Source organism: Oryctolagus cuniculus, chromosome 2, assembly GCF_051225735.1.
Source record: "Oryctolagus cuniculus isolate XC-2025 breed Fujian yellow rabbit chromosome 2, ASM5122573v1, whole genome shotgun sequence".
NCBI classification, from domain to species: domain Eukaryota; kingdom Metazoa; phylum Chordata; class Mammalia; order Lagomorpha; family Leporidae; genus Oryctolagus; species Oryctolagus cuniculus.
The window spans coordinates 49,545,727-49,566,250 of record NC_142868.1 but is presented as its reverse complement, the minus strand read 5'-3'; the positions used below and the strand labels follow the sequence as shown (position 1 = coordinate 49,566,250).

General features: G+C 38.4%; 1 pseudogene; it reads right to left on the bottom strand.

The window, feature by feature from the left end:
• Positions 1-6,673: 6,673 nt before the first annotated feature.
• LOC100353333 (large ribosomal subunit protein eL42-like) lies at positions 6,674-7,009 on the bottom strand (annotated as a pseudogene).
• Between the last annotated feature and the right edge of the window lie 13,515 nt (positions 7,010-20,524).

The window sequence follows — 20,524 nt, the reverse complement described above, 5'->3', positions numbered from 1 at the left end:
TGTTGTATCTGACTGCGCAGATGGAAGTGTTTACCTGTGCTTCCCAAAGATGATCGGTTTGAAGAGAGATTGAACAGCTGCTCTCCATGGCTACCACAGTTCATCTTTGCTCTGCACAGATCCATGCCTCCACACCTATCCCATAGTCCCATTGACCTCTTTTCCTAGGGAAACCTTTTGAGGTAGACTGCAGCCTCTGTGCCACAGCTGGTACTCAGCACTTCCCCCATCTGACATTCACTCCAACTTTCCCTCCTCTCAGCTAATGCCTATGCAGGTCTCAGTATTTTGCTTGGTAAGATAAACCAAACCTCCATTTTTGAAGAATCTGAGTCCTTTGTCTTCATACTGCCCTCAGAGCAGCCTCACACGTGTATTCACAATTACGATCAGACAGGGGAGCACTTACGAGCATCCAAGTGGGTAACATGGGTACCACAATTATTTCTTCTACCTCTGTTTAAAAGCAGGTCTACTTCTTCGTACTATCAGAGCCAGTATCTTTTTTTTAAATTTTTTATTTAGTAAATATAAATTTTCAAAGTACAGTTTATGGATTACAATGGCTTCCCCCCCCCCATAATTTCCCTCCCACTCACACCCCTCCCATCTCCCACTCCCTCTCCCATTCCATTCACATCAAGATTCATTTTCAATTATCTTTATATACAGAAGATCAGTTCAGTATATATTAAGCAAAGATTTCATCAGTTTGCACCCACACAGAAACACAAAGTGTAAAATACTGTTTCAGTACTAGTTATAGCATTACTTCACATTGGACAACACACTAAGGACAGATCCCACATGAGAAGTAAGTACACAGTGACTCCTGTTGTTGACTGAACAGTTTGACACTCTTGTTTATGGCATCAGTAATCTCTCTAGGCTCTAGTCATGAGTTGCCAAGGCTATGGAAGCCTTTTGAGTTCGCCGACTTGGATCTTATTCCAACAGGGTCATAGTCAAAGTGGAAGTTCAGAGCCAGTATCTTCTCCCAATATGAGTACTCTTCTCACTTGTCAGTGTGTGCGCAAGACTGACCTGCCCTGGCAGCACATAGAGTATGCAGTTCAGTAAGCTCTTGCTGTATCCCACAGCATAACCTTGAAGATCCTGTAGTGGGGATGGAAAGCACAAACTCTTGAAGCAGGACATTAGATTCCACTCAATCTCTCTATAATCCTAAAACTGCTTTTAAAAGTTCTATTAATTTTAAACAGAGTATAAAGGAGAGTCAGGTCATGTCACTCCTTTGCTCAAAACTCAACCGTCACTCCCCTTGCATTTAAGAATCCCAGCCAAAATATCTAAAAAGCCTACAGATCTTCCTTGTCATTATCACCGTGACTTCATCTGCTCCCAAGTTCACTCTATTTTGCTCCAGGCAGGCTTCTGGTTAAGGACCTTTGCTCTAGGACTTTCCACTCCCAAGAATGCTCTTTCCCAAAATATTCCCATGGCTAATTCCCTCATATGAATCAAGTCATTGCCCTAAATAGTACATATAACATATAACCCATAAAGACACAAGTGAAAAGGGACAGGCAATGTGGCACATCAAGTTAAGCCACCACTTGCAACTCTGGCTTTCCAAACCAGAGTGCCAGTTAGTTGCAGTTACTCTGCTTCTGATCCAGCTTCCTACTGATGTGCCTGGAAAGATAGAAGATGCTAGTCCAAGTGTTTTGGCCCCTGGGAGACCCATATGGAGTTCCTTGTTTGGCTTGGTCCAGCTCTAGCTGTTGCAGGCATTTAGGGAACATACCAGCTGGTGGAAGATCTCTCTCTCTCTCTCTCTCTGTATTTCAAAAAGGTAAATAATTGATAACTTTAAGGATTTATTTATTTTCAAGATATAGTGGCAGAGAGAATGGTCTCAGTGTTTCATTATGGTTGCTTTGTAATCAATTTTTAATCTACACATACATTTTACAGTGTTCTTTAAGTATAAAATATTATACAAGAGAGGCCGGTGCCGTGGCTCACTTGGTTAATCCTCTGCCTGTGGTGCCAGCATCCCATATGGGTGCTGGGTTCTAGTCCCGGTTGCTCCTCTTCCAGTCCAGCTCTCTGCTGTTGCCCGGGAAGGCAGTGGAGGATGGCCCAAGTGCTTGGGCCCCTGCACCCGCATGGAAGGCCAGGAAGAAGCACCTGGCTCCTGGCTTCAAGCTGGCACAGCCCTGGCTATTGTGACCATCTAGGGAGGGAGTCTACAGATGGAAGATTCTCTCTCTCACTCTCTCACTTTCAAATAAATAAATCTTATTTTTAAAAGGAAAGAAATCAAAAACAATACCAAGATGACAAATTGATAATGAATCAAAATTTATAGCATCAATATGAATGAAAGATGAAGTCAAGAATTAAGACACCTTGCTTGTTTCTTCATATTTCTTGCATGGCTTTGTCTTAAGTACTAATGATCTACTTTTATGTTTGCTGCACATGCATTTTAATAGCTGCTCACTGATCTAGTCTGACCTTCTGCTTAGTAATTTTGAATAGTCAGCAGGAGGCATTAAATTGCATCAAGACATAATGTGTTATGTAATGTAAAAATAAGATGATGCTAAGGCTTCCAAGCAGTAAAATGTAAACGAGACCCTTTGGATACAAGGCATGTCTTTGTTTGGAACAAAAATATCATACAATTGAAGTACAGTAGTCTTGAGGAGTAAAAACTAGGAATATCTTACTTCTTCCTACTCCCAGAATTCTGAACTAAAATCCTTTTAATCTTGTTTTCACTTTTGAAATTCAGCTCTGAGCAACACTGCTACATGATTCGGCAAATTAGTTTCCGCAAGACTGTTGCCATGGTTATTTCCTAAGTGTGTAAGGGAGAATTGTTTAAAAAATAAACTAAGGTCAAGCCAGGATTTAAAAGCAGATCTGATATCAGTAACTCATCACCTGCCATGTCAGATGGTCTCCCTAAAAGGCTCTGCATGATTTCCAGGACCAGCTATTCAGTATCTTTCTGAGGCCGTATCCAGTTCCATAAATATGATTTGGCGTATGATTATGACCATGGAAACTGGCTGAAATCTGGCCTCCCTATATCACAAATAAGATACAAATGGTGTTAATTTAAATTTCTGTTCAACTATTTCTTTAGGTACAAGCCAAGAAACCAAATGTATGGTATCACAGAAAGCTCCCAGATCAGAGTCCAAAGACTTTATAAATTTTGGGACTATGTTTGGACAAGTCATGCAGTTCTATTCACAATTTTCCTAAGTGGAAAAACATAATAATACTTTCCAAACCAACCTCACATTGGAGGAAACAAATGGCATGGAAGATGTGAGAATGCTTTGTAATTTTTAGATCACCCAAATAATTTTACTCATAGTGTAAAAGCCCAGTAAAGAAGCAGCTCAATGTTCCTGCTTTTTAAAGTTCTGAGACACTGTGTTTACCTATGCCAACTCTCTTCCCAATGACATGTGGCAGCTCGTTGCACTAGCTTTAATTGTCCCAGATATCTGCCTTACAGAGATGTGACTAGGACAGGAAGGCAGAGCAGCACAGAACACTGTACTAAGCTTTGGATTTTTTTTTCCTGAGTAGTCTTCCAAGTGTAAAACAGATGATTACTCAGATTTTTCTATCCTAAGCTTAATATAAAGAATGCATTGAAATCAGGGTCCCGCTGGTTGTTCAGTACAAAACATATGCTTTGAAGTTTTCTGTAACAATGTTAGGGGGCTGGCTCCAGCCCAGCTCTCACCAGGTCTTCCAGTATGGGCTCATTTTCAAGATTGAGCCTTCAGCATTAGTATTGCAGAGTGAAGGCAACAAAATAAAATTTTCCCATGTGCCAAGTAAACTGGATCATATAGTGTCTGCATCCATAACCTTGACCCCATTAAATACACTCTATCTATCTAGGTGAGGTAACAAGCCCAGATGGTAGAAGGTACAGCACATTTTGTAGAAGTCACCCTGTACTTAGATCAGACCCGACGTCTGAAAACTGAATACTTTGATGGCTTGTGCTGTTTCACCCCTAGGTACTTAGTCCACGGTTCTACGGAAGCAAAAGGAGGAAGACAGATGGTCAAGCTGGAGGGAAGGAAAAAGAGAACAAACATAAAGAGAAGGAAAAAAAGCTTAAAGGAAAAGGTTCGGATTCTGGTCAATGCCTGAAAACGTGAAGTGTAACAGAAACCTGATAAATCTCAAAACCTGAGAAACTTAATCATAGATCCGGTGCAGTACAAAATTTAGCAATCCAAATCAAACAGCCCCCTTTTCAACAGAACACATTATCATCAAAACAAAATATAGCACACAATTGGGTTGGTAAATAGTCACACAACTTTTCCAACCATGAAATATATTTGAAGTGCAAGAATTCCAAAGTTAACCGAATCAGGGGCAAGGCCACTGGCTGGCCGGGAACATTTCCAGTGTCAGGGACAGAGTTCCTTCCTTGTTACTAAGGATATTTCAGAGCCCGTCTATAAATAGCTCCCTGCCACTGGCCCAGCAGAAGTGAGGTTCTGTTGCAACACGGCAGCTCTGCCCACTGCTAATGGAAATTTCATTCTGATTTTTTTTTTTCTTTCGTGGAAAGTAAGAGAAAAATTAACACCACAGCAAACAAAATGGAACAAAAAGCTGACAGGGAGATGCCTGGCTCCCGACCTCAATGCTTGTATTCCACAGCAGTTGTAAAATTCCTGCAGCTAGACAAATGATGTGTGTATTGCTCCCCGCCTTAAACTAGAGAGAAGGAAGGTCAGAGGTGATACATCAGGGTTGGCACCTATGCCTGTTTTTCATGGGTCCATGGAGAAGAGATTAATACAGGAATCTAGTATTTTTCCTTTTACCAAATAAACCCTAATTTCTTGTGAAAATTTTTTCACTTGAGACATTCACGTATAATAGGAATTCTTTTTAATTTGCACCTTCATTTTGTTACTCTACTTAATGTAAACTCACCCCCTTCACACATCACCACTTTGGCCTCCTTTCTCCTCCTGCTTCTCTTTTATTAAACTTGTTCCCATCAAATAACTAAGTAACTTTAGAATGTAGGCTTGTTTTACAGATAGAAGCATCTCGGTGGGGGTGGCCATGATACAACTTACTGAATACCATCCCAACAGGCAATTTTTTCAAAATTGCTACGTTAACAACCTACAAGCCTAATTATCAGGAAATGGCTATGAAGTAGGGACAGGAGACTCGGACTAATTTAAAACCTGTCCCATATACCCTGGCCTTTGGAACACTGATACACAGAAGTTCTGTGACCTTGTCTTGAAACCCATGGGAGCACCTCACTTGAGCTTACTTAGGGTGTCTTATTCTCAGCTTTCCTTCCTCCATGGAAGCAAAATTTAACTGTTTCCTCAAACTATCTGTACATGCAATCTAAGAATGGCCCACTGGGATTTGATAAACAGTTTTAAAGCTTGATCTGAAAGAATGAATAGTGAAAAAAATTAAAAAATAGTGAGAGAGGGAGCTTCCCCACATAAGACCAAAACATGATATAAAACTCTCTCCCCTCCCCTTCTCTCTCTCCCCCTCTGTTTCTGTCTCTGCCCCCGTCTGTCTCTCTGCATAACTCTTTCAAATAAAAACAAATTGTTTTTAAAAACTTTCAAGAATATTATTTCTTCCAAAAGAAAAACAAAATAACTTTTATCATTAATCTCTAGCTTATCTATAAATGTGAAAAAGAAGGCTCTGAAAGAGATATAGGAGTGAGACTTCAAATAAGCATTTTTATAGACTTGAGTAAAACCTATAGTTTCTATTCACAAATTAAAAGTTAAATCAAAAAGATCTTAAATATGACAAGAAAAAGTTATAATATATCAAATTAATAACATTACCACATAAAATATATAAGGTTTGAATACAGTACTCTGACTATACAAATTTTAAAAGATATATTCTAAGATCAAAATACCATTAAGGAAATATTTATTTGCATTGATATTACAGGAATCAGGCTTTCACTGTGGTTGATGATATACCAAAATATGGAATGAAAGTCCCAGCTCCAATTTGGACAAAGTAACTGGCTTTGGACTAACTTTCTGCATAAAAAAATTTAAACAAATTCACAAAATATGTGAGGCATTTTTTTGAGCATCAAAAAGCATGCTATTAAGGACTTACTGTAAGCCATAAGAGAAAGACAATTCATGAAGCAATGTCAATCATATTGGCTCTCTTGGGACAATTTCTCAACCAAACTCTAGCATGAATTCCAAGCAAAGAGTGGGAGTCTCAGGAAAGCTGAAGTGGCTGCAGTAGCTGGGATCTGCAGGGCAAAGTAGCAGAGATGAAGGAGATGTGCAGATGAGAAGTCTGTGTTTGGGTCTGACACAAGGATAAGCTGCACATACACAAGATAAGAGTATAAAAAGATTATCAGAGTGGCTTCTGTTGGGGTTTACAGAACAAGACAAAGATCAAGCACTTATGGCAAAAATAGGCCTTATGAGCACTACTTTAACACCTCAGGTTTCTAGTGAGGCAACCTAGGGAACATCTCAAAACTGAGAACCCTTGTGTATTTACACTTTTTTTTTTTTAATGTTCCAAGAGGAGTTTTATTGATGGCTCTGGTTCATTCCCTTCCAAAAGAACAAATGAAGTGAACAGTGGTAACCTTTAGATTCTATTGTCTTCATAACAAAACAGAAGACGAAGATTAGAACTGGATCACTTGCCCCTTTCTCTTCTTATCTCCTCCCAATTCAGTGTTTACACCTCTTAATAGCCAACATTCTCTTGCATCTGCAGTTGGGTTCCACACACTCAAGCCTCAGCACAATCTTCTATGTAGTTTTAGCCTTTTTCCGGAAAATCAGCTTAGTCTGTCCCTCATAGCCACTCTGCTTCCTATCATAACGCCGCTTTCCCTGGGCATACAGAGAGTCTTTGCCCTTCTTATACTGTGTCACCTTTTGGGGTTGGTGCTTGCCACACTTCTTACAGAAGGTCCGGCGGGTTTTCAGAACGTTCACCATGTTGCTGGAACATTATTGGCTTGGAAAGCGTATTTACACATTTTTACCCATTCATCTGCTGATGGGCATCTAGACTGTTTTCATATTGACTACTGTGAATAGTGCAACAATAAACACAAGTAAACAAGTATCTCTTTGATGTGTTGAATTCATTTCCTTTCAATATATATACCCAGAAATGAAATAGTTGTATCATATGGTTCATGCATTTTTAGCTTTTCTAAAGGACTTTTCCGGGGCTTGTGTTGTGGTGTAGCACATAATGTTACCACTTGCAATACCAACATCCCATATGGGTGCCAATTCTTGTTCTGGCTGCTCCACTTCCAATCTAGCTCCCTGTTAATGGGAAAAGCAGTGGAAAATGACCCAAGTGTTTGGTCCCCTGATGCCAAATGAGAGAACCAGATGAAAGTCTTAGCTCATGGCTTCAGCCTGACCTAGCATTGGTTGCTGCAGCCATCTGGGCAATGAATCAGCAAATTTAAGATTCTCTCTGCACCACACCCCTCCCCTGGAACTCTGCCTTTCAAAACAAATCTTCAAAAACAAGGAGCGAACTCCCATACTGCGTTCCATAAAGCCTGCACTAGCTTACATTCCCATCAACGGGGTTAAGAGCTCCTTTTTCTCTGCATCCTTGCAAGCCATTTTTATGTTTTATCTTTTTGATAAGTATTCTAACTGGGATGAGATGTCTTTTTTTGAATTTTTATTAATATAAAGAAAAAGTATTTCATGTATTCCATTAATATAATTCTAAGATAACCATACTTCCTTTCTTCCCTCAATCCCCTCTCCTTGCTTTTTCTTCCTTTAATTTTTGCAATATAATTTCACCTTGCTTTATAATCACAGGCATAATGTGCCACTAATCATAATGTTCAGATTTGATTTGCATTTTCATATGTAGAGGATAGAATCTTTTTCCTATATTTCAACATATATAAAAATTTATTCCAAATGAATAAAGGAGCTTCAAGTTCAACCTGAAACTAAGAATCCCAGGTGAATTTAGAAAACTAGCATTTCATAAGATAAGAAATAAAAATGACCAAGAATCATAAAATGAGCACCAAATTTGTTAGTCATCAAGAAATACAAATTAACACTAAAATGACATGCATACATAAACTTTTTATAGACCAATCATACATATCCATACAATATTTTGTATTCAAAACTTTTAAAAACTCTAAGTTAAATAGATGTTATATTTGCAGAATAGATGTTATATTTGCTAGATTGGCAAAATTAAGAAGTCTGAGCATTTCAAGCATTTATGAAGATATAGTGTTAATGAATTGACCAGCCTTTTATGGAAAATCATTTGGTATTACATCATAAATAAAGCTCAATATATAGAAATTAAATGACCCAGACATTCTCCTTCTTGTAGACTCAATTTCTTCTCATTAGCAATAGGGGACACACCCTAAACTTTCATAGTAGTATTTTTAATAATAGCAAAACATTATGCCTACATTTTACATTTTATCTATTATACCTATAATTCACTAAATTTGCTTTAGCTTTCAGCTTTTAGAGGGAGAGCCAGAAAGATATCTCCATCTGCCTCTCAGGTACATTAGCAAATAACTAGATGGGAAGTGGCTGTAGAACTCCATCCCAGGCACTGATATGGGATGCAGGTATCCCAGGCAGTGTCTTAATCACTGCACCACAATGCCCACTTTTTCATAAACTTTTTTGCCGACCACTCATACAAATTCATACAATCTTTTGTAGTCATCATAAACTTTCAAAAACTGGTGTTGTAAGGGTGTATTTTAAATACTTAACATGAGGAAGAGTAAAGTCATCATCCCATCCAGATCCACTCTTTCTATAACACAGGAAGAGCATCCCCTTGCCCCCTAGTAGTCTAGACACAATGCTTTCACAGCTGGGTTGTAGGAAGTAGAGGTGGAGATTCCACAGAATAGACACTACATACTGCCCAGGACATAGGAATGATCTATATAGTGAAGGAAATCCCTGGGCACCATTAGTCAATATATTTGTAAGTTAGCATTTAAAAATGACTTACACAAAACCAATGTTTAATAATTTTAAGTCTTTTTGAATTTACACTTGAGCTGTGTAACTTTGCCTGAGTATTATTCGCGGTGAGGAAGGATAACATCACCAATGCCATGACATCTTAACAAGGCAGGACTTCAAAGAAATGCTGGTGTCATCTGAGTTATAGCCCTAATTTTTCAGAGCATCACAAACGTAATTGGCTCAGACTATGTCTTTATTCCATACTTAAAATCCTTGTCTAAGAACGTTTCATAAAAAAAGACTGAGTCCCAGGTTAAGTGAGAGGTGACACCAAGAATCAAGATAAGGATAGTGGCCATAATAATTAAGGGATAAAAATGTAATTACATAATTTTAAACTTGAAAAATTGAGCATCACAATCATATTTAGTCTAGACATTGCACCAGTGATAAAACTGACTCACAAATTTTCATGATCTGTTTAAGGTGAAATAGTTGTTTTCATCAGGACCATGTTCCCTGACTTCTAATTCAGAGGCTCCTCTCCTTTGCCATGCTAAAATCATTTTTATTTATCCAGATGCAAAAATACAACTGTTTTGAGACTTAAGTACTATCCAGTCCGTTGAAAACGTAAAATACATAATTTGAAAGTGGTTAATACCATTTAAGTGAAAATTAACTAAAAGTCAACCCTACTGACTTGAAAAGACCCAGGTCATTTATGAAAACATTGGGATCACGCAGAAGTCACAGCCATAAGCAATCTGTTCCAGAAACTCATCTTAGCACTTTATCATCTCTGAATATTCCTGCTCCCTGCTTTCAGCTTCTTGATTAATCAGTCCCCTCCACATTGTGACTAATGACTATTTATCTAGCTTCTGTAAGTAGCAATTAAATATTGGCTTACTGCAGCATACAATTCTCTACCCTCCTATGTGAAACAGCATGATTTTATCTGTTTTATCTATCCATTAGCCATACAGCTAAGAGGCAACACATACTCTGCCTGGGACTAACCATGCCCTTCCCAGAGCTTGTGACAAGTTGTTTCAAGAGACACTAAAGTTCTCTAATTTTAAAATACAATCCAAGTTCAAATCAAATTTAGAGCTTCAGTAATAATGTAATAGCCAATCCCTGTCATTTTACTTATACCCTATAACTAATCCAGGTATTTTTGGTTATTGGAAACAGTTTCTCATATTTAAGTAAACCATGTATACTTCTCTCTCCTGTTCATGGCTTTCAGTTGTGCCCAGCTGGATAAAATATAATGTTTCTGTTTGATCTTCAAATATTTTTTAAAGATTTTTAAATTGCCCAGAAATCTGTTGTTCCCCATTCAGAAACAAGGGATTATCCAAATTCCTCCAGCAATTTATAAAATGACTTGTTCTCATCCCTTAATGGCCTTGTCATTGTCTCAAAACATCATCCCGTTTTTCCATGTACTTCTTCACAGGTAACATAGAGGACCAGACACAACTCTCCCCAGGTATTGTCTGAACTGCTGAGAGAAACAGACTGCCTGAGTTTGAGAAACAGTTCCTGGGTCCCATTTCTCCATCCTCCACCTGCATAATACTGCCTCCTGCATCCAACTCCTTGTATATCCTCATCCTTCTCCAAAGTCGGCGGGGCTTCCTTTTACCTGGGTGGTTGCAGCTTAACCTGCTTGGGAGGAATTTCTCTTTCCTTTCACAGAACTGCAGAGTGCCAGTTTGTTCTCCTTACCTTTCTTCTTTGTGAAATGAAGAGGGGAACACTAACTCTTCCAATAAATCTAATTGAAAAATCTTAAGGTTTTGCAGTGCAGAGACTGACTTGAAATTTGCACATTTATGGTTGATAATTGTCTACTACCAAAAAATCAGCATGTTATCTCCTGAAGGCCACTGAAATTTCTATTCATTTATGATTACTAGTTATATTCTAGGGTGTTTTTAAAAACTACAATCTGCCTAGAATGCCATATTGACTCTCAGTCACCCTTGTCAGTTCTGGCTACCCATAATAATTTCCTGTGGAGCTGAGGAAATCCCTTAAAGCTAAAGATAGGGGCCAGTATTGTGGTGCAGCTGCTTAAGCCACCACTTACAATGCCAGTAGCACACTGGTTCAAATACTGGCTGCTCTGCTTCCAATCCAGCTCCCTGTTTATGTGCCTGGGAAGACAGAGGATGATATTTGAAGTGTTTGGGTCCCTTCCACTCTCATGGGAGACCTGGATGAGGTTCTGAGCTCATCGTTTCAGCCTGAACCAAACCTAGTCATTGAATCCATTTGAGAAATGAACCAGCAGATGGAAGATCTGTTTCTCCCCCATTTTCTGTCACTCTGCCTTTCAAAAAAATAAATCTTTAAAAAAGCAAACAAGTAAAAATGGCCTCTCTCCCAAGGATGACTTAACAAGTCATTGTTATTACAGTTGATGATGGTGTAGTTGTTTATAAATTCAAGGATGATTTTTTTAAAGATTTTATTTATTTGGAAGACAGTTACAGAGAGAGGTAGAGACAGAGAGAAAGGTCTTCCATCCACTGGTTCACTCCCCAAATGACCAAAACAGTCAGAGCTGAGCTGATCCGAAGCCAGGAGCCAGGAGATTCTTCCGGTCTCCCACATGGGTGCTGGGGCCCAAGGACTTAGGCCATCTTCTACTGCTATCCCAGGCCATAACAGAGAGCTGGATTGGAAGAGAAGCAGCCGGAACTAGAACCAGTGCCCATAAGGGATGGCAGCGCTTCAGGCCAGGGCTTTAAACTGCTGGGCCACAGCGCTGGCCCCATGGGTGATTTTTATATATAGCCAGAATCAAGAGTATTGCTCAAGGCTCTGCGGTTTTCTTCAATCATCTGTCAGTTACAGGGCAACTTGATTAAGGAATGTAAGAAACTTGATTAAGTTTATTTCTCATCTGTGAAATAATCTCTCCAATAGATTTCTTAACATATTACCTATAAAATATTTAGCCCAGTATTTGAGCTACATATTTAAATTAATATATTTAATACATAGCTGCTTCTCATTAAATGCTGCCATGCAAATAAATGCCTACTTACCCACTCATCCACACTCAGAGCTAAAGTCTCTAAAATCATGGTACTAATAATATTTCATGCTCTCTCATTCATACTACTGGTTTATAAAGACTTAGCATAGAAATGTTCCTGTAAGGATTTCAAATCCAATCAATATTCCAAAACTGTTACCTTTTTAAAATATATTAATAGGGGCTGGCGCCATGGCTCACTTGGCTAATTCTCCGCCTGTGGCACCAGAATCCCATATGGGCACAGGGTTCTAGTCTCGGTTGCCCCTCTTCCAGTCCAGCTCTCTGCTGTGGCCCGGGAGGGCAGTGGAGGATGGCCCAAGTGCTTGGGCTCCTGCACCCACATGGGAGACCAGGAGGAAGCACCTGGCTCCTGGCTTCAGATTGGCATAGCACCAGCTATGGCGACAATTTGGGAGTTGGAGTTGAACCATAGAAGGAAGACCTTTCTCTCTGTCTCTCTCTCTCACTGCCTAACTCTGTCTGTCAAATAAGTAAAATATATATATATTAATAACCATTAGAACATTCATCTAAAATATTTACCAGGAACCTTAGTAGATTATATAAAAGAAACAAAAAATCCTTGCCTAAAATATTCTTGTCTTCATTTACCAAGCCAATAGTTAGAGGATGAAATTCTATTCAAATATAACCTATAAATTCTACGTGACATTGTTATTATTTTGGGCTGGCTTTCCTTTTGTTTCTTTATCAGAAAGACACAAAGAAGAGGGGTAAAAAGACCTCTATATTCTCATTGCAAATCCATCACATAAATTATTGGCTGATTCACTTTTGTTGGATGAGCTAATGTAATTTTCAAAGCTCCCCACTGAGCTAATGTGATTGATTACACTCAGTTCCCATTAACCAGAGGTCAGCCCCAAGCCTCTGCCCCTGTCCTACCACAGGCTGGTGTCGATAATGGTAGAAGGGATGGCAGCTGTTCAATAATGAAAGTGTCCCAGTCATCAGATAGAACATGGAAAAGCAAAGCTGTGTTGACACTGATCTCTCCTCCTTTATACAATGCCCACTAAATGACCCTATGTAAACATCTCAAATGCCAGAGGTATAAAACATCTCAAAGTTCAATTCCCTTTTGTACCTGAGAAGCTTGGGCCTGCTGACAAGGGATCACTTCCCTTCAGTTACCCAGTGAATTTTTGGCAGATGCATAGTATGGCAAGATCTTTCCAAATACAAGATGTTGCAGATGACTTTCTGGAAAAAAAAATGCAGCTTGGTGGTTGTGATGCCTGTCATTTGAAAGTGCACCACCCATTGAATCTAAATTATTGCAGCCATTATGGAAAACAGTATGGACATCTCTCAGAAAAAAATAACTACCGTATGACACAAGAATCCTGTTACTGAGTACACGAGGGTACTTTAAAAAGTTCATGGAAAGTGGAATTTAAAAATAACTATTTTGTTTCAAAAAATTTTAACTCTACACATTTTCATAGTATGAATTTTTCTATGAACTTTTTAAAGCCCCTTTGTGTATCTGAAGAAAATGAATTCAGCATGTCGAAGATAGCATCTGCATTACCATGTCCGTTGCTGCACTATTCACAATAGCCAAAACATAAAATCAACCTAAGTGTCCATCAGCAGATGAATGGAAAAGAGAACATGTGCTATAAGACAACAGGTTACAACCCAGTCATTAAAAATAATCATTCATGACAACATGACTGAATATGGAGGATTTATTATTAAGTGAAATAAGTCAGGCTTAGAAAGACACATGTTGAATCTCTCAAAACTGACCTCACAGATACAGGAGAAAAGTGGTTACCAGGTTGAAGTAGTTAAGATAGAAAGAAGTCAAACGATATGTAAATATAATTAGATGAAAGGAATAAGTTTAAGAGATCTATTGGATAGTATAGGGACTACAGTTAATGACCATACACTAAATTCTTGAAAAATACAAAGAGGATTTACTGTTCTCACCACAAAAATGATAACTACAGGAGGTAATGCAATTGTTAATCAGCTAGATTTAATTAGCATGTCTACTTCAAGGCATTATATTGTATTTGCAAAACACATAAAATTTTTCAGTTAATTTTTTTTTAATTTTTTACAGGCAGAGTGGACAGTGAGAGAGAGAGAGAGAGACAGAGACAGAGACAGAGACAGAGACAGAGAAAGGTCTTCCTTTTGCTTTGGTTCACCCTCCAATGGCCGCCGCGCTGATCTGAAGCCAGGAACCAGGTGCTTCTCCTGGTCTCCCATGCGGGTGCAGAGCCCAAGCACTTGGGCCATCCTCCACTGCCCTCCCAGGCCATAGCAGAGAGCTGGCCTGGAAGAGGGGCAAGCGGGACAGAATCCGGTGCCCCGACCAGGACTAGAACCCGGTGTGCCAGCGCCGCAAGGCGGAGGATTAGCCTATTGAGCCACGGTGCCGGCAATTTTTCAGTTAATTTAAAATAACTTTTTAAGAAGTCCCACCTATGATATATGCTATGGACCTTAAGAATGTATTTTTTTCTATTTATCCCCTAAAAAAATAAAAATTATAAGCAACTTCAAATTAAAATTTATTAACATTAATGACCAGAAAACAATTGTAAATTTTTATCTCTGAATTATTTATAATGTAACTGTGGGGTATTGGTCCTTTTCATGTATTTCTTAGTCCAGATGGACAAGTCCAGTTCCCCTTCATTGATTCCAAGTTCAGTGAATAAAAGAAGCTTGCCTAAAGATGAACGTTACAAAATGGTTTGCATTAAGCAGAATGTGTAGAACACTTGCCTCCAACAATGTCCTGACTACTTGCCTTGCATACACAGCACACTCATATCCATTGCTTAGCTCTTAGTGCACCAGAAAGCTTCTCTCTCCCTCTGCCCTGCTGCCACCTGCTCTTCTCTCTTCTTACAGGTTTTCTTTCCTGGGCCCACCACATCTTTTTGTATTTTTTCTACCTCTTTGTCACAAACTATTCCTAATATTAGCTAATATAAATCAATAAGCCAATCTCATATCTGATCTATAGTAAATATCACTAGAAAATTAAATAAAAAATAAATACATTAGCTTTTAAAATTTGAATTTTGAGAACTGAGTAAAAAGATCAAAAGATCATATGTCCCTGATGAATTTACATGGACAAAACTTGAACAAAGAGTATTGGATTTAGTAGAAATAACATCCACTGAAGAAAATCCCCAGTGGCAGAAACCAGGGTAAGTAGCATTTGATTGATGAATTGGACATTAGTCTTAAAAATTAAATTGAAAAGAATTGATCCTGATGAAATTAACTTTATGGACTAAAATGAAGTTGCAAGAAATTTTACTCTAAAAAATCAGTCAAGGAGTTAAATTAATGTAATATAATTTTCTCTGAACCCAATGTCTTAAAATTTATGTGTAGTGTAACAGTGACTAAAATATTTGCATTACAATGGCTAAATCGAAACATGCTGTACCCACAGCAAATGCCAATGACAGTAAAGTTTGAGGCTTCTCTGACAGTAACTCCACAGCTTCTATTACAAGGTAAATAATACTATCCACATTAACAAGGATATATAGACATTTCAAGGACCACAAGCATGGTATGTTCAGGAACCGGTATCAAAGTGTTAAATCATGACTTTGGCATACAGGTAGGCCTGTGGACTGCAAGACCTAATAGCATTTTGAATCTCACATAGCCTTTATAAAGTTAAACTTCTTATTCCACTATACTGTTGCTGATTTATAAAGTTAGTGTGCCAGTATCTCAGAATTCCCCACCCCTAGATTTTTAGTTATTGAGAAGGCATTCCAAATCCTTGACCAAAGCAACAACAAAAGTGGAGAAAACATCTTTGATAAGGTGTAAGAGTATAAACTTATATACACACATTCTTATATATACACATAAGCATACATGTGCTTATGTACAAGAAGGTATATAGCGAACAATTCACTGCTATCTCCTACCAGCCATGACTGCTATGGAAAATAGCTTAGATTGATGAAAAGTTGATGCATCGGTAAATATTTGAGTATATGTAAATATATGTGGATGGGCAGGTGTTCTGCACTTAAACATTCTAGAACATATAAAAAGTATTTTACATGTGTGTGATTATTTGTGTATAGGATGTATAATGTGTGTGACACACACATGGTTCTGTATCAACATACAGAATTTGCAACAGAAGTCATCCAGGCCAAAGTGATTCTGAAAGAGGCCTTTCTAGGCAGGGGTAGCAGCAAGTTTAAAGTTCTTTAAAGGACAAAAGCAGTAAGCACAGTCTAGGAAGGAGGCTCCAAGTAGTACTGCATGTCTGAAATGTGGAATAAAATGCTGGTGGTTTTTTTTACATAGCTAAGTGAACATAATGAAGAACATGCTCATTATTTTCCTTCGATTATTAGAATTTTGAAGTCTAACATAAAAGCAACTGTTTTATCCTAGGGTAAAAATTATTTTCCAGAATTTCCTACTTAATTAGACAAAGGATCTGGTACCAATAAAGTTGGAGACAAGAAAAACATGTGCGTATGAAGACAAATGATTTAGTCTGGGACTTGAGGGGACCATGCACCCGTGAATGCTCCTGGCAAAGCTGTCAAGTTTGTGGACTTCGTCTCCAGGAGCCCTTAATCTCTGCATTTGTCATGCATCCTTTCCCTTGGCCTCCCTCAAGTTTCATTCCAGTGACCTCAGCCTGTTACTAGGGTCACCTTTGTTTGCCATTGCCAGTATTTTAGAAGTGGACATTAGTAATCAGGAAGAAGAGCATTGATGGCTGCAATTTACTTGAAATGCATCCAAAATAGCACCAGATTAATGAGTTGGTAGCTGGATAGATGTGTGATAAAGCCAGTAGAATAGAATGTGAATGGTACCATCTTGGGATGGATGAAAGGGTGTAAACATTTTAGTGGCATGTAGGAAACAGTCCCTAATAAAGTATTGAAAAACTTAAGTATAAATTGGCCCAAGTTTGGTCATGGAAGCCTCCTCAGTGTAGCACATGAGCCCTTTTGACATGAATCCCGTAGTCTTCAACAGTTTGCCTGCTATTCATAATGAAAGACATTATAAGCTATTCTTATATATTTCTTATTTTGACCTAGAAAAACACAATTCAGTGAGAAACAGCATTGCAGGACAACAGTCACAGTGCTAAGGATACTCATTATAACTGAGCTTTTCTGTTTACAAACTTACAGAGCATAGAGCTGGGATGGGAACAGGTAGAGACAGACAGTAACACAGACATGGTGACAAAAAGAGACACACAAAGAGAAATGGACGAACAGAGGCAGAAAAATTTGGAGACAGAAGCAAAGAGGAATGAAGAATAGTTTAAAGATAAGATGCTAAAATGGATAAAGTATTACATTGTACATCAACCAACAGGACAAGAGCTGATCAAGTCACTGTTTCTCATAGTGTCCATTTCACTTCAACAAGTTTCCCCTTTGGTGCTCAGTTAGTTGTCGCTGATCAGGGAGAACATATGATATTTGTCCCTTTGGGACTGGCTTAATTCACTCAGCATGATGTGTTCCAAATTCCTCCATCTTGTTGCAAATGACCGGGTTTCGTTGTTTTTGACTGCTGTATAGTATTCTATAGAGTACATGTCCCATAGTTTCTTTATCCAGTCTACTGTTGATGGGCATTTGGGTTGGTTCCAGGTCTTAGCTATTGTGAATTGAGCTGCAATAAACATTAATGTGCAGACAGCTTGTTTGTTTGCCAATTTAATTTCCTTTGGGTAAATTCCAAGGAGTGGGATGGCTGAGTTGTATGGTAGGGTTATATTCAGGTTTCTGAGGAATCTCCAGACTGACTTCCATAGTGGCTTCACCAGTTTGCATTCCCACCAACAGTGGGTTAGTGTCCCTTTTTCCCCACATCCTCTCCAGCATCTATTGTTGGTAGATTTCTGAATGTGAGCCATTCTAACTGGGGTGAGGTGAAACCTCATTGTGGTTTTGATTTGCATTTCCCTGATTGCTAGTGATCTAAAGGCACAGAAAAGGATAGAATTAGAATATCCCACAATTTCTTTGCTCTATCATATATCATACAAACAACTGTCTCATAAATGATATTGATACAAGCAATTCTATTACTTTAACCCATTGAACATGTTTGCAAATGCTTCCTAATTTTCTCTACATTTTTAAAATTTACTTATTTTATTTGAAAAGCAGAGGCACATGTAGACATCTCCTATCTGCTGGTTCACTCCCCAGATATGCCCAACAGCCTGAGATTTTTGAGGCTGAAACCAGGAGCCAGGAATTCAGACTGGGTCCCAACTACTTTGACCATCACCTGCTGTGTCTCAGGGACACATCAACATGAAGCCTGGATCAACAGAACCAGGATGCAAACCCAGCCACTCTAACTTGAGGTGTGGGTGTCCTAGGTGGTGTCTTAACCCCTACACTAATGCCTCCCCTACATCACATTTTTAAACCGTGTACTTTATCGACAGTGTCAAAGTGTATGACTATACTACATTCTCTCTTTGAGCCCTAAACTAGTCTTATTTCTAAAGGTAACTATGTCTTATGTTCATAAATCAGTGTTAATGTTGATGACTGCCTACTCCTTCTCTGTAATATGCTTTAGTGAATTACTCAAGAAAAGTTCATGGAAACAGTATAGCTTTATTTCCTACATGTTAATTACAGTTTGTATCTTTCATAATTGAAATTTAGTTTCACCGATTATAAATCTTCAGCTCACACTTACATTCCTGGACTACTTTAAATATATTATATCTATTTTTACCTGATGTAAAGAACTGTTATTATAAAGTCCAATGAGAGTCTAACATTCCCAGTAATATCACATGCTCTTTTTTATTAGACTGTGTCTTGGTGTTGGTTATTCTGAATATATACTTTCAAGTTATATGGTGTGCACTTTCAGTTTGAATATTACCAGTAAGAATTATAATGGATTGAAGCCCATAAAACTGTATTTCAAATAAGGAATTCATAATAACATAAAAACTCAACTATCACCTTTGTAGAAAAAAAGGAAAGCAACTCCTCATCTTAAAATCTGGTACAGAGAGAGAACCAATTATTCTGCTTTTTCCAAATGGATATTGAGTAACAAAATAGAAGATAAGGGGAAAAGGCTACTGGTAAAAGAGTACTTCAATTTAATAAAATGAAAACAAAGGGATGAAGTAGAACACCACCATTCTGAATGTGAGCAGGCTTATTTTAGACTTCATCTAGCACTCTTGTGCTGCCCTTGAGGATGACTGCATAGAATTTAATAAATCTGTCAGCAGCAGCTATCTTAAATGACTTGCCATTGATATGAGATAAGTAGGACAAGACGGCTGTGGATGAAAGAATATATTATCTTCCTTCAGGGAGGTTGGGCATCCAAAATAAGCTTCCAGTGTTTTTTCAAGCCTCACTCAGAGTGTATTTGAATTTAAAGCTGGTCCATCAACAACGTGGACAGTACCACAGCACAGCAAACATCCATCTTCTATACATATTTAAGAACAGGGGATTCCAATTTAATCCCATCAAGGTGGCATGTACCAATGCCATCTCACTAGTCCAAGTGATCAATTTCAGTTCGCAATTGATCATAATGAAAGGACTAAGAGTCAAAGGGAGCACATAAGCAAGTCTAGTACCTGCTAACACTAACCGATAGAATAAATAAAGGGGAGAGTGATCCAACATGGGAAGTGAGATACTCAGCAGACTCATAGAATGGCAGATGCCCTAAATAGCACTCTGGCCTCAGAATCAGCCCTAAAGGCACTCGGATCTGGCTGAAAAGCCCATGAGAGTATTTCAGGCATGGAAAGCCAAGACACTCTGGCAAAAGATCTCTGTGAGTGAGATCTCAGTGGAAAGAACAGGTCTTCAAAGAAGGAGGTACCTTTCTCTGAAGGGAGGAGAGAACCTCCACTTTGACTATGACCTTGTCTAAACAAGATAAGAGTCGGAGAACTCAAGGGGCTTCCATAGCCTTGGAAACTCATGACTGGAGCATAGGGAGATTACTGATGCCATAGACAGGAGTGTCAATTGGTAAAGTCAACAACAGGAGTCACTGTGCACTTACTCCTCATGTAGGATCTCTGTCCTTAATGTGCTGTGCATTGAGATTTAATGCTATAACGAGTACTCAAACAATATATTTCACTTTGTGTTTCTATGGGGGTGCAAACTGTTGAAATCTTTACTTAATGCATACTAAACTGATCCTCTGTAAAAAAAAAAAAAAAAAGAAAAGAAAAGAAAAGAAACTATCAACTCCCAACTTGACTCTCACTGGGATTAAACATGACAATAGGTCTGATCTGATTTCATCATCATTAAAAAAAATCATCTATTATTTTTCACTTTATGTTTCTGTGTGGGAGCAAACTGTTGAAAGCCTTACTTAATGTATACTAAGCTGATCTTCTGTATATTAAGATAATCGAAAATGAATC